The following is a 15,424-nucleotide window of genomic DNA, read 5'->3' on the forward strand; positions in this document are numbered from 1 at the left end:
GCTTCCTCCGACACATGTGTACCCAGCCCACCGCTTCTTTTCACCTGGCAGCGCGGACACTCACTGGGAGAGTGTAACATGTGGAAGGTCACACTACCTCTCCCAGATCCTTCCCTTGCTGTGCCGGCGCCCCCGACCGAACTGTAGGAGTCGCTGTTTACAACGACCAGGACCCACCCCACCGGCTTCCCACCCGCTAACACTGCCAATTGTGTTAGTATGGACCGCCGGCCAACCCGGAAGCACCACAGCTGGATTCGATCCCACTGTCTCTGTGGTGGTAGACAGACGCTTAGTCCGCTGCGCTACCCGGCCGCACTGACCTGATAATTCTTGATAAGACCTTGATAAGACCTAATAAGTCCTTGATAAGACACATTTTTTGTAGCTTACATTAACCCTTTCACTACCACACTACCAAATGGTTAACCCTTTCACTACCACACTACCAAAGGGTTAACCCTTTCACTGCGACAATACAGAAGGTTAACCCTTTTACTGCCACACGACAATGGTTAACCCTTTCACTACCACACTACAGAAGGTTAACCCTTTCACTACCGCACCACAGACGGTGTGCGGTAGTGAAAGGGTTAACCTTCTGTAGTGTGATAGTGAAAGGGTTAACCTTCTGTAGTGTGGTAGTGAAAGGGTTAACCGTCTGTAGTGTGGTAGTGAAAGGGTTAACATGCTGCTGGTGGTGCTGATTATGCATCGCTGTCGACCTCGAACACTGTTCAGCATACATACTGTACCCAATCCAAGCTGTCGCTGGCGTATGTCGCCGGAAGGATTTGTTCTCGCCGTCATTTCCTCACACCTCCGTCAGACTCCCATTGCAGGAGGCTGGAGAACATGTTACTAGGCTTCTTACGATGTACTACCAGGCGCTACGTCAGGCTGTCGGCTGTTGTTTATTCAAGCCCTTTGGTGAAACACTGCCACGATGTAGGGAGGAGGCTACACTGTCACGCTGAGTTCCTCCTATTTCAAACCCTTTATTTATACTAAAAAAGGCAACTGAGGTTTCCCTCATTTACAGTTACCGTCGAGTGTACGTACAGAGATGAGCGAGCAGGAATAAAGTGTAGAAATCCCAGCATGAGGTGGAAAGCTAAGAGAGGCTCACAATGATTACTTGGTCTCTGACACTGTTGGATATAATTTATATGTAAATCTCTACTGCACAGGGGTGATTGGGGTTGGACAGGCCGGCATTGAACTTTGGGTCTCACCGGCCGAGAGAGTAAAGGCCACAATCTAGCGGCTTAATCTTCCTGCTCTCAAGGTACTGAAATGTGACATGGAAATGTGAATCTGTATTCGGTAGTACTGACGTAATGGACCTGTCTCAAAACCCTGCCCTCTTTTCTTGATCCTCCAATCACAACTGTCGCTTACCTCGGACAAACCAAGTTTGTCCGAGGTAAGCGACAGTTGTGATTGGAGGATCAAGAAAAGGGGCAGGGTTTGAGACAGGTCTATTTGGTCGGTACCCTTAGAAGTACCCAACCCTACTGATTGAGCTCTTGATACAAAGACTAACATCACACAACAGATGAATATGAGTGTTTCGTTGTGTTTTGCTGTTTGTTTACATCGGTAATGTAAACATATACCTACCTTATGCTTTCACTGTCTACCCATATACTCTGTATGATAGCATGTTGTTAGATCCTGATGGTTCAGCCAGTATCACCTCTTCATCTGTTGGCTTGTGTTATCTCTTTATCCGTTGACCCTGCGTTGTGTTTTATCTCTCCGATGTCTCATACTGGCTGTACAGTCTTTGTCATCCCCTTTAATGCACTCCGTAACCATATGTATTCGACACTGCATAGCGTAGTACCTTTCCTTGAAAAACGTTGTTTATTACATAAACAAAAAGCCTCAGCTCAGATGTTATCAAATTGTATTGTCCTTGCTATTGTCTCTTCTGCTGTTCAGTCCAATAGTGGCTAAGGCCTTGTCGTTAGCCAGAACCCTTCTCCCGTTAGCCGAAGCAAATGATGATGTGTCATCTCCCCCCCCCCCCCCCCCCCCACCAGCGAGGGTGAGAGGGATGAGAGTCTCTGATGGTTCTTCTCTCCTGTGAGATTCGTTTCTTAGTCTGCCCTTACCCGGAAGAAAACTGCTGTTGATCATATGATATGATCTTCGTCATAGCAACGACAGGCCTGCCTGCGTTCATGCCTTCTACAACGCTGTTCGGTTTCCGGGTTCCTCTGATTGGCCACTAAGCCCACGTGACCCTACGCTAGCACGCCCCGCTTATGGCTGAGAGTAGTGGCAGGCAGATGCTACTACTAGCCGAGTGATGAATAAAAATGTATCTGTTTCACCTAACAACACTATTGCTCCGTGATCATAGCCATCCATCTCTAAAGCTAACCACTATTTGTAAAAGCCACAACCACGTTACCATATGTAATAATGTAAATCATTGTGTCGTTGTACATATTGTGTATACACCGTTAGAAGCTAACATAGCTTAGCTTGGTAGCTATTGTTGTGCTAACGCCATACGGCGACACCCAGCTTGTTAGCCAGCATGAATGCCCGATGTAGACGGCATAGACGCAGGTCGCTTGTTGGCCGGCATGAGTGCCCGATTTGGGGTGGTTCTTGTTTCAGTATATCTTTTATTAAACTGAGGTTACAGCAGTGCGCATGTCAACACATCACATCCGGTCAAGCACCACTAGGTGTCCCTCTAACACAGGCTATAAACATATGCCTGTAACATCTCCTTTCCTTTAGCTGTTTGCAAATAATGATATGCTTGCATCTTGTTTATCAATCACAACTTCAAATGACATTCTAACATAACATTGCCCAACTGTTTCTTTTTTTTCTCTTTTTTTTTTCAAAGTCCAGTCATCATAATAACATTACTTCGATGACATTCTAACATAACATTGCCCAACTTTGCTCTCAAAAAAAAAATTACAAGTCCAGTCGTTGTGGTGGCCGTGACAGGCGGCCACTCCGTGAGTAGACACCATGGCCTGCCGTGTCAGTACCCCTTGTCGTCACGCCCGTCACCGGTGTCCTCGGTGCGTGTGGCGTGCAGGGATGTTCCTCGCCACCTACCTCCCCTTGACTTGGGACAATCTGCGTCCCGGCAGAGGCTGTCACTCCAGTGACATGAGCTTGGTCAGGACTGCTTTGCTCCGGCCGTAGTATGTCCGACTGTTGTGCTTGGGCTGAGCGCTCCGCAACACGCAGATCCACTCGGTTGCGTCTGTAGTGTGTGCCGTCCACATCCACCACAAATGAGCGAGGAGCGACCCTCTGGAGGCATTGGCCCAGGCGCCACCTCCCTGTGCGATCACCGGGCAGAGGCTTCATCCTTATGTGATCTCCAACATTAAGCTCTGGAAGGTCCCTGGCAGCCGTGTCGTAGAATGATTTTGCGATCCGCCTTTTCCACCGCAGCTTCTCTGCTACTCCGTCCACCACCCGTGGTAGAAGCAGGCTGTCTGTGACCGGCAGTGAAGTCTTGAGCCTGCGTGCCATTAAGCGCTGGGCCGGGCTGCTGTCCATCCCCTCGGTGGGTGTGTTACGCCAGTGAAGGATGGCCAACCATGTATCCGTGCCATCCAATTTTGCCCGCTTACAGAGTGATTTGACAATCTTAACGGCCGACTCCGCCTTGCCGTTGGATTGAGGATGTCGGGGTGAAGACGTGACATGGGAAAAACCCCAGCTCGCTGCAAACCTCCTGAACCGCTCGCATGCAAACTGTGGGCCATTATCTGAGATCACCCTGTCTGGCTGTCCATAACGTGCAAACTGAGCTTTGCATCGTGTGATGAGTGTGTCAGCAGACAGATCCGGCAGATGATCGATTTCCCAGAAGTCTGAGTATTGATCTACAATGATAAGATAGTCCTTTCCCGCATATGAGAAAACGTCCATGCTTACTGCTTGCCACGGGCGTGCTGGTATGTCATGCGACATCATAGATTCCTTCTGCTGGACTCGTGCATACTCGTTGCATGCGGAGCAGTTTGCCACAAAGTCCTTTATTTCCGCTCTCATGTTTGGCCAGAAAAGGGTATCCCTGGCCCGCCTGTAACATGCCTCCCCACCAATGTGGCTAGTGTGTATGCGTTTGAGCAGTTCAGACCTCATGGCTTTTGGTATAATGACACACTGTCCCCTGTATAACACCCCATCTTGAACACTCAGCTCGTCTCTGAAGGGCCAGTATTCCCGCACTGCCAGTGGGGTGTCCTCTTTAAAGTCTGGCCAGCCACTGAGAATCACAGACGCCAGCTCCTGGAGCACATTATCTGTCTCTGTGTGCTGCACAATCTGGCCAAATCTAAAAGCCGTAAGGTCAGTCTCTGCGGTGATAGTGTTCCTGCCATATAGGTACTGGTGGAATCTCTGGCAGGCGAAGACTATGCTCAGACACTCTTTCTCGATCTGAGCGTAGTTTTGCTCTGTCTGCGTCAGTGCCCTCGAGGCGAAAGCCACGGGCTGTCCCCCTTGCAACAAACAGCCCCCCAGCCCGGTCATGCTGGCGTCGCTCTGGATCGTAACAGGCTTTGTGATGTCATAATATTTGAGTACAGGTGTGCTGGTGACCATTCGCTTCACTTCACGCACCGCATCATCGTGTTTTGGCAACCAATGCCACATGACGTCTTTATCCAAGAGCCTGCGGAGCGGCTCACAGACCTCAGAGAGTTTTGGCAGAAACCTTGCTAGATACGTCACAAATCCAATAAAGCGCTGCACCGCTTTCACGTCTGTGGGAGTCGGCATTTCCAGCACGGCACGTGTTTTCTCTGGGTAAATTTTCAGTCCCTCCGCAGACAGTATGTGGCCGTGGAAGTGTACGGCCTTGAGTTTGAATTGCAGCTTGCGCTCACTCAGCCTGAGTCCCACTGCTCTGCATCGTTCCATGAGCGCACTCAAGTTTTTGTCGTGGTCCAGTTCGGCTTCGGCATCCGTATCGCCACATCCGACCACCAGGATGTCATCAGCGATCGGTTCGATACCGGCCAAGCCCGTTAGCAGCTCATGTTGTTTGCGCTGATATATCTCAGGCGCAACAGAGACTCCGAAAGGGAGCTTGAGCCATCTCATCCGACCCCACGGCGTCCAAAAGGTCGTCAGACGGCTGCTCTCGTCGTCAAGTTTGCACTGTAAAAAGGCATCGCGAGCATCCGCCAGTGTGAAGAGGCGGGCCTTTGGCAACTTGTACAACACATCTTCCAGTGTAGGCATATGGTAGTGAGACCTCCGCAGCGCTTGGTTGAGAGGCTTTGGGTCGATACAAATCCTTATTTTATCTGGCTTTGCCACCGTCACCATGTTACTTATCCATGGTGTGGGCTCAGTCACAGGCGTGATGTTGCCGACCCTGACATGTCTGTCAAGTTCCTCCTTGACTCTCTCCTTCAGAGCCACTGGGACATTCCTTGGTGCGCACTGCACCGGCACCACTTCAGGATCCAGCTCAAAGTGTATCACTCCCGGGACCGACTCGATTGGGTCATTAAAAACATCATGATAGTCTCTCAGCAGCTGAACTTTTGTGAGGGGCATAGGTGGACTTATATCAACTTTATTAAGTTCATCCGGAACCGTGAAGCTCACGAGGCCCAGACGTTCGCACGTGCTCCCCCCGAGAAGAGGCTTCTGCTCGGTGTCGACTACCTCAAATGTGAGATTGTGCTTTTCTCCGCGGATGACACATTCAGTGTGAAATTTTCCCAATGATGGCATGATTTCCCCAGAGTATAGTTTCAACCTGGCCGTGCTCTGGTGTAGCGCCGCTCTGGGTGACAGCTTCTCTTTAATCCTGCGGCCCATGACATTGCAGGTAGAGCCTGTGTCCAGCTGGCACTGCTGCTTTTTTTTAATTTAGGCTTAGATTCACAAACCACTTGCGCCCCTGCTGGGCCTTTGCAGTATTTACACATTCAGTGACTTGAAACAGTCTATCATCTGTATCTGAGTATTCCCCCTTCTTGTCATCATCTTCAAGCACATTTATCTTTTTTACTCTGTCAGACCTGCTACCAGCCTGGCATACCTTGGCAAAGTGATTTGCTATGCCACATATCCGGCAGGTTTTACTATAGGCTGGGCACTGCTCTCTGCCCCGTTTGTGGCTCCCCCCACAATATTTACAGCTCCACTGGGGCTCCCTCTCCGCTGGCGCCACCCTCCTTTGAAATGCGCGCCTCTCGCTCTGTCTGTCAGCGGCATTCACACTGTCTGTCTGCGCTGGCGGGGCCATCACCCTTATATGTCTCTCGGTCAGTTCAGCGAGCCGACAGATTTCAGTTGCCGCTAGTAACGTTAACTCACGTTCCCGCAGTAAGCGCCTCCTGGTGCCTTCATTTGCGACACCCAGCACAAGCCTGTCCCGAATCAGCTCATCCTTCAGTGCGCGGTATTCACATGCTGACGCTCTCTCCTTTAGCCTCGTCAGGAAACAGTCTATTGGCTCATCAGTCTCCTGTTTGCAACATCCAAACATGTATCTTTCATAGATCACATTCTTCGCCGGCTTGAAATGATCCCTCAATGCGCGCAAAATATTATCTGGGTCCTTACGTTGATCATCCGTCAACGCGAGGCTGTGTGTATAAACATGACGGCACTCACTTCCCATTAGCCGTCTCAGCGTGGCTGCTTGAACTGGCTTCGGCTTTTCATTCAGACCGGTAACTAGCAAAAAATCATCAAACTCTGCCCTGAAAACATCCCAGTTCTTCGCCAAATCCCCAGACATGCGCATGCCCTCGGGCGCTGGGATGCTGTTGCTCGCCATGGCGTGGTTTTATTCCTTATACGTTTATTTCTTTCGGAGCTCCCACTTCTGACACCATGTTTCAGTATATCTTTTATTAAACTGAGGTTACAGCAGTGCGCATGTCAACACATCACATCCGGTCAAGCACCACTAGGTGTCCCTCTAACACAGGCTATAAACATATGCCTGTAACAGTTCTCTCCTCTTTGTGCCTTTGTCCTCGCGGGTGTTCTGCCGGGGGAGCTTGTGGACGCGACAATAGTGGTGGTTGTAGGGTGTTTGAGCTTGTAGCGTTAGTTAGCTCATAGCTATCGTTAGCTTCTAACAGTGTATACACAATATGTACAACGACACAATGATTAAACACCTTATAACTACTATTGTCATGTCCATAAGTTCCCTGGCAGAATACTTGTGAGGACAAGGGTATACAAAATCGGGCATTCATGCTGGCTAACAAGCTGGGTGTCGGCGTATGGCGTTAGCACAACAATAGCTACCAAGCTAAGCTACGTTAGCTTCTAACGGTGTATACACAATATGTACAACGACACAATGATTTACATTATTACATATGGTAACGTGGTTGTGGCTTTTACAAATAGTGGTTAGCTTTAGAGATGGATGGCTATGATCACAGAGCAATAGTGTTGTTAGTTGAAACAGATACATTTTCATTCATCACTCGGCTAGTAGTAGCAAGGCTCTCTGCCTGCCACTACTCTCAGCCATAAGGGGGGGCGTGCTAGCGTAGGGTCACATGGGCTTAGTGGCCAATCAGAGGAACCCGGAAACCGAACAGCGTTGTAGAAGGCATAGACACGGCCTGCCCCTCTTTCCTCGTTACTATGTGCCGCTGCCATGACAACTGCTTTTAACCTTTAAACACACATTTTAAACGTCTGTTTCATTAATGTCAAACTCTCTCCATCGCTCTGCCTGCTGCTGTTTTCTTATCAGTTGTTATGTGCCGATGGAATGCAGCATGCCCTGAGCTCTATCTCAGTCTGCTGCTAAATACAGTGATTCTCTCTGACCGCCCCCACCACCCTGCACATCCACCTCTCTGACCTAGCACCATTAGATGCTGTCATCTCCCCCCAATATATACATTACATACATTGAAAAACACCATTTTCCTTCACTCCCCCCTTTGATTCTAAATCAACATTCAGAATCAACAAACTACTTGGGTTTTCAATCGTTTGGACGCTCCCCACTTCACCTCTCGTGCACAAGAAATGAAGCCGGCATACGGTCAAACCCAGTGATCTTGCTGTTTGAGGTCTGTCGTGCTTCCCCTCGTGCACAAGGAAAATCGAAACAGACCACCCAAACCAACAACATCCAACTATTCATAACAAATTAGGTATCCTTTGTCTGCTCCCAATAATTCTATCTTGTTGTTTTATTGTTTTCCCCACCCATTGCAATGTCCATTTTCCCCCTTTGGGAATTATTCTCTTCAGATAGGAAACCCTCTTTTCTTTGTGGCCTTTCCCCTCCCTTGATCCTGCTAGAGAAATGGTTTATCTGTCCCGAGAGGACTATATTAAACATACTACAGGAAATTGTCATAAATCCCCCCCCCTATACCTTATATATCTCTATCTTATATATCCATATATAAATCATCTCTTACTTCTGTAAATTATTATCAATAAACACACAGGACTTCACGCTGTCATCTTCATGCTGTCTTTTGTCTCTGGAAGGAAGTCCCTGTTTTTGTTCAGGTTTCAACAATAAACCCACCCACGCTCTAGGTTTCAACACGCCTCGAAACAGCGGCTCCGCAGGAAAGCCTCCTCCGATGTCTGCCTCATTCTCCCCTGGGCAGTGGGCACCACCGCCTGCGACCGCTGGACTCCGCCCTGTTGGCCGTCAAACGTGCAGCCAACTTCTAGGATGAGAACCTCTCTGAACCTACACAGATTGAGCATAATATGGCTTCACACTGGTGTGCTTATACAGCTTATATGTTGCAGGTGACCCGAGTGTGGAGCTGACACTGTCTGCAATCAGATCCACGATCCTATCACACACACACACACGCACGCACGCACGCACGCACGCACGCACACACACACACACACACACACACACACACACACACACACACACACACACACACACACACACACACACACACACACACACACACACACACACACACACACACACCATTGCATTAATCACGAGTACAAGGAACTCTGCATACCTTTGTTTCACAATGAAAAGTGCTGTTGTGATAGTTTCACTGTTGCAACAAGCCTCAGAGAGAGGCTTGTTAACCATCGTCTATTTTATATTCAGACGACACATAACTCTGTATGATAGCATGTACAATAATGCTGTATATACCGTATATATATATATATATATATATATATATATATATATATATATATATATATATATATATATATATATATATATATATATATATATATATTCTTACCGTATATATTTTCTTACCGATATATAATCTATCTGTACAAGGGCTGTCCCCGACTAAGGATTTGGATAGTCGACTATGATTGGCCGAAATTAGCCGATAGTCGACTATGAAAAAAGAAATATTGGAAAAAAATATATTTTTTAAATAAATTATTATTATTATTATTATTATTTTGTTATCATTCCATTTGGGCTGTGGGGGTGCTTAATGTCTGAAGGAGGCGACGGAAGGCTTCTTGTCCTCTGCAAAAGCATGCAATTGGTCCACTGATGGATACCTCTTGAGTGAGCTGATGCCAGAGCTGCCACATCTGGATCAGTCCACCAGGTGGCAGTGTTGTATTGTGCAGTGGTTTATTGTTATTGAAAGGGGGTATGAAGGGAAGTTGTGAAGGTCCAAATCCTGGACCAGCCGAACCAGGGGGAGTGTTGCCGTCTGGTCCAGCAGGACCGCGGGAAGCGTTACAGTACCCCCCCTCAATGGACGACTCCCAGGCGGCCAGCCAGGCCACCCAGGAACGGGCAGGGTGGGAGGGTGGGACGCAGCCCCGGCGAAAATTGGCTGGGGGAAGGGGGGTAGAGGAACGGGACCCGTGGGAACTGGGCCGGGGGGAGGGGGTCGACGAGGGAGACGAGGAGGGCTGGAGCAGGGGAGGAAGGAGGGTAGAGGCGATGGCTCAGGAGTGGGACCTGGGGCTGGGGTCTCCTCGGCGGCGAGACCCACCACCGAACCCCGAACCGGAGGCTCCCCGACGGCAGGACCCAGCACAGGACCCGGTGCATGACCCTTGACTGGGGTCCCTCCGGCAGTGAGGTCCGGCGTCGCTCTCCAGGCATCCCATGGTGAAGGCTCGTCTCCCGGAGCCTCCCAGGGAGGAGGAGACCCCGACCAGGGCGGCGAGGAGGACCTGCGGCCCCGGGAACCCCGTCTTCCCCTGGGACTGTGGCGCCGGGATCCGCGCCCCTTCCCGGACGCTCCCCTGCGGACCAGGCGACTCCCCACCCAGGGATCCGGAACAGGAGCGGCTGCGGCGATGGCACTCATCCTCGTAGCGCCCAGCGACATCGGCGCCGCTGGATTGGCAACTCCGCTCCATGGTGCCAGACCCCAAGCGGCAGCTTGGTCTGCACCCACGACCGTAGCCCCCAAAATGAAACATGCGTCGCTCACCCCGTCTCCGCTCCCATCTGCTGGGTTCCTGTTTGGCTGGGTCATTCTGTTACGAATGCGCTTAGGTGGCATGGTGATTGGAACCCAGTTGCAGATGAAACACGAGAGCTTGAATAGAGCAGGCAGGAGACGGCGGTGTGATAATAAACAAGGTTTACTCAAAGGACAGAAAACACAAGAAACACGACTGACACACGTACACACGGGTAACATGAAACAATGACCCAGCAAATGTATGCTGGGCCCACAACACCTAAATACAAACACTAATTAGAGACACAGGGTGATTGTTAACAGGACACAGGTGTGGTAGACAGAACTAACAGAAGACTGAACACACAGGGGGATAACTAGAGCAAATGTACAAACAGAGACACACAAGACTAAAACACATTTACAAAACACAGACAGTAGGGACACAAGCCTAACACAGTGGAAATAATACAGACAACAAAGACAATACATATACAAAACATAAATGGAGGCAAATAATGTTACACAGGTGAGTGAGCTGATGCCAGAGCTGCCACATCTGGATCAGTCCACCAGGTGGCAGTGTTGTATTGTGCAGTGGTGTATTGTTATTGAAAGGGGGTATGAAGGGAAGTTGTGAAGGTCCGAATCCTGGACCAGCCGAACCAGGGGGAGGGTTGCCGTCTGGTCCAGCAGGACCGGGGGAAGCGTTACAGTCTAGTGCAGGGGTGTCAAACTCATTTTCACAGAGGGCCACATCAGCATTATGGTTGCCCTCAAAGGGCCAAAGACTGTATAAATGTTAATGTAATGTAAAATAAATGTAGCTACTCATTTACATATTGTTAAACATGTTGTTTCTGTATTTATTACTTATTCAAGTTATACATATTGCATATGCATTTGCATAGATGTAAAAATATATGTTAGCTTATGTTATTTTAACAAATAATTTTTGTTTATCAGAACCTCATATTACTCCATCAATCAATGATCAAACCATTCAAGTAAATAACAAAGAAGAATATCATCAAATACAAGCTATGACATTAAGTTTGTTCAAAACCTTTTTGTCACAGTCAAGAGGGGCAGAACTAACAACTGTGAGCTGCAAAGAACACATGGGACAGATGTAGCAGATGTTACAAAAACAAATGGCTGCACACAACCTTGCAGAGGCCATACATCCAACTAAAGGAAGATAGTTTAATTAACTTTAATTAACAGATTGCAGAATGGGTACAGTACAGTACAGCTCAATACACACAATTGTTAAGGGGATGCAGACCAGAGAAAGACTTTCGACTTGTTTATATCAGGGTCCCCCATTTTCAATTCGTAATGAAATTGCTATTATGTGTCTGCATGAACACACAACTGTAACTGTACTCAAAAATAACAAAATAAGGATTGTCTCAGTTCACAACTATATTGGTCAAGTTTTGGGTGGGACTTGTTTGCGTCCCTACAGCTTCTTATTCAATTGAGCGAGATGCTCGGTTATGTCACACAGCCAGTTTGCATCTGACAGTTCAGACAATATTTCTTCAACCCTTTCTTACCTATTCCGCCAGGATCTTTTTTGTATTTTGGGCTGTAAAATTGTCAAAGAATGTCTGAGGAGTAAGTGCTTTTGGCTTTTTTCCTTTGTTACTTCATCAATACCTCAGATGTTCAACATACATGTATGTGTAAGAATGTGTAATAACTAAGGCTGTCAAAGTTAAAGCTTTATTAACGCATTAACCCACAATTCTTTTAACGCCGCTATTTTTTAACCCAAGATAAAAAAAAATTGTTTGTATTTAATTTTTTTTTTTTTTTACCAGAGCTCTTTTTTTTGCGCCCCCCTTCGTGCACAAAGGGAACCGAAACAGACCACCAAAACCAACAACATCCAACAACTCATAACAATTAGGGCCCCCCTGTCTGCTCTCAATAATTATATCCTGTTGTTTGACTGTTTTCCCTCTTATCTACCTTCTATATATATATATCCTTCTATACATATATCTTATATATGAATCCTCCATTTATATCTCATACTCCTAATCAATGAACCCAGGACTTCTCGCTGTTGTCTCGTCTCTCGATCTACTGATTGACTCTGAAAGGAAGTCCCTGTTTGTCCATGATTCACCGCCCGTGCTCTGTTGTTTCAAAACGCTCTCTAAACAGCGTCTCCGCAGGAAAGCCCCCTCCGATGTCCGCCTCGTTCTCCTTAAAAAAATTATGTTTATTTAAAAAAATTTAAAGGGGAACTATTTTACTATTTCTTTCACTATTTGGGCACTTTTACACAATTCCTGTGAGTCTATGGAACACCTAGGTTTTTTTCAAAAATGCATTGTTTTGTATTTCTAATCAAGTACCCAAAAACCGCATTTTTCTACCTCAAGATCTTAAGCCGTTTTGAGGCTGGGCTCCAACCACTGTGTGGCCTGGTGCCAACTGCCACATCAACTGCCACATTATTATGCAGCTGAGAAATCTCTGACATCACAGATATGCACATTTTCTTTTTTTTAAACTTTATTTTTTAGCGTTTATCGCTTTTCTGGTCAAGCATGACCGACAGTTGTAGGGTGAAACGGGAGAGAGAGCAGGGGGAGACATTCGGCAAATGACGGCGAGTCCGGGAATCGAACTCGGAGTCAACCAGATCCGTGACGCAGCACGGAGTCCCGCGACGCAGCGCGGTAACATGGTGTGCTACTGGAGCACCCCGATATGCACATTTTCAGATGACTCAGTTCAGTGAGGGTGAATATTGTGAGAGGAGAATTGGAAGAATGCGCCAATATGAGAATTAGAGACATAGATCCTATTAATATAAGTCCACATAGGTAAGAAACAATGGTAAACACTGAAAAAATCCATTTATAAGATAGTTCCCCTTTAAGCACATGTATAGTCAATTGGTCCTGTTGTTCAGCCTCACAATGCTATTTGATAGTAAATGTGTTTATATGTCCCACCCTCTGGCCTCTGAAGTTGCTAATGTATTTTTAATTTGGGCCTCACAGGGTTAACCTCTTAAGCCCAAGATATACAGTAAAAGTGTATATTTTCAGCATTACGTTTGTTTACCAATTATTTTAACTGTTATTAGTGAAATATAAGATTATAGAAATCTCAGGGCATTGAGTCGGAAACCGGCGCATATTGACAGGAGGAAGTGGCACATCCAAAAGTGAGTGTAGTCTTTTGAAGGAAGAGACTCAGGGCTTTCAAATTTTGAAAAACGACCCTACCCAGCTCACACCAGCCCCTGTCAATCATCTGACTTCTGGATTTACTTTTTTATTTCTCTTATTTTTTGGGATTATCTCCCACAAACCTGAACGTTATTGCCATAAAACAGAACGCAGTTAGTTTCTCTACCTTTCTGTGAACGTCTTGCAAAAAACGGTGTTGCAATATGATGAAAAATGGTGGAGAAATTTACATTATAAAAAAGATGGCAGAATTCAGTACTGTATCTACAAAACCTTCTGTTTAATCATCTTCCCTTTATTCATTTGCTTAGATTTTTCATGTTTGGTCAATTTTAGCATGGTGTTATTCACAGTCAAAGATAAAAATTTGTTTAAATAGAATTGATATTCTCCTTTGGTTCATTACAATTTACTCAAGCCTAGTAACAGACACACTATTTCTGACACTGATCCATATATGTCCCTAGATTCAGATACCAAGAACATGCAAATGGACCATTTAAAAAAAAAAACGTTTATTCTACGTCCTTATGGAATGAGTGACATTAAAAAAAAAAGTTAAAAAAAAATAAAAATAAAGAAAATATTTGTATTATTATTATTATTTTTTTTTTTTTTTTTTTGGATGGAAGAGCAGCACATTGACGGGCAAAGAGCCACATGCGGCTCGCGAGCCACGGGTTGGCCACCCCTGGTCTAGTGTGTTCATTAGATTGGTGAAATCCTCTTTCAGAGCCTCTGTGCCTGTTTTCTTAGGCAGTTAGCCTCTGGTATGCGTGCCATTAGCGTTAGCCACGCTTCTAGGCCTCTTTTCTTTTGGAAAGAATGATAATTTTTTTTTTTTAATAAATAAAATTATAATATATTTGTTTTCTTTTTTTGTATTCGACTAAGAGGTTGGCAGTCGACTACGGCTCCTTTCGATCGATTAGTCGACTATTCGTCTAATAGGGGTCAGCCCTAATCTGTACATATCCCTTACCTACTGTTACTAGTTACGCTGCTGGCCAGTATGACTTACTACTAGGGATGCTCGATATTGGCTTTTTTACCGATACCGATATACCGATATTGTCCAACTCTTAATTTCCGATACCGATATCAACCGATACCGATATATGCAGGGTTTCCCCCCCCCCCCAAAAAACTGAATAATTTCAGGTAATTAACATTACATGTCTTGTTGTGGAATTAACATAACATTATGCATACTTTTGACAATAAATAAAATCAGAATTTGTTCTTACTTGCTTGCCTGGTGAGAGAAAACGGTGTTTTTTCAATGTATATTTGGTTTATAGACTGATATAAAGAGACGCTTTAAGAGGGTAATACCATTATCATCACGGGTTAGACGGTGGTGGAACCAGTGGTTTCACAGGCACAGGCCGCGTTAGCAGGGTGTTTGTTTTGAATTCCGATCTAAGACACAACAAAGATAACATGGACACAGAGGCAGAGCGCGATGGAGGTTTTGACAGTAGAAACTGCGTTTTGATGTGTGTGAAAGGTTATTAGCAGTTGTCATGACAGCACGTCGCATGACAACCAGGAGAGGGGCGGGGGCTATCGTTGCTATGACGAAGATCTATAAGTCGAACAGTGTTTCCGGGTGTGAGGCAGACCAAAAGAAACGAATCCCACACGAGGGAAGAGACCAAGAGACTCTCTCCTCTTATCACAGAGGGGGGGGGGGGGGGGGGGGGGGGAAGGATGCCACATCATCATTAGCTTCGGCTACCACGAGGATGGTCTTGGGTAACGACCAGGCCTGACCATTATTGGACTGAATAGCAGAGGGACGATAGACTGAACACACCGAAA

Source organism: Notolepis coatsorum (assembly GCF_963971535.1).
Source record: "Notolepis coatsorum genome assembly, chromosome: 10".
Classification (NCBI taxonomy): Eukaryota; Metazoa; Chordata; class Actinopteri; order Aulopiformes; family Paralepididae; genus Notolepis; species Notolepis coatsorum.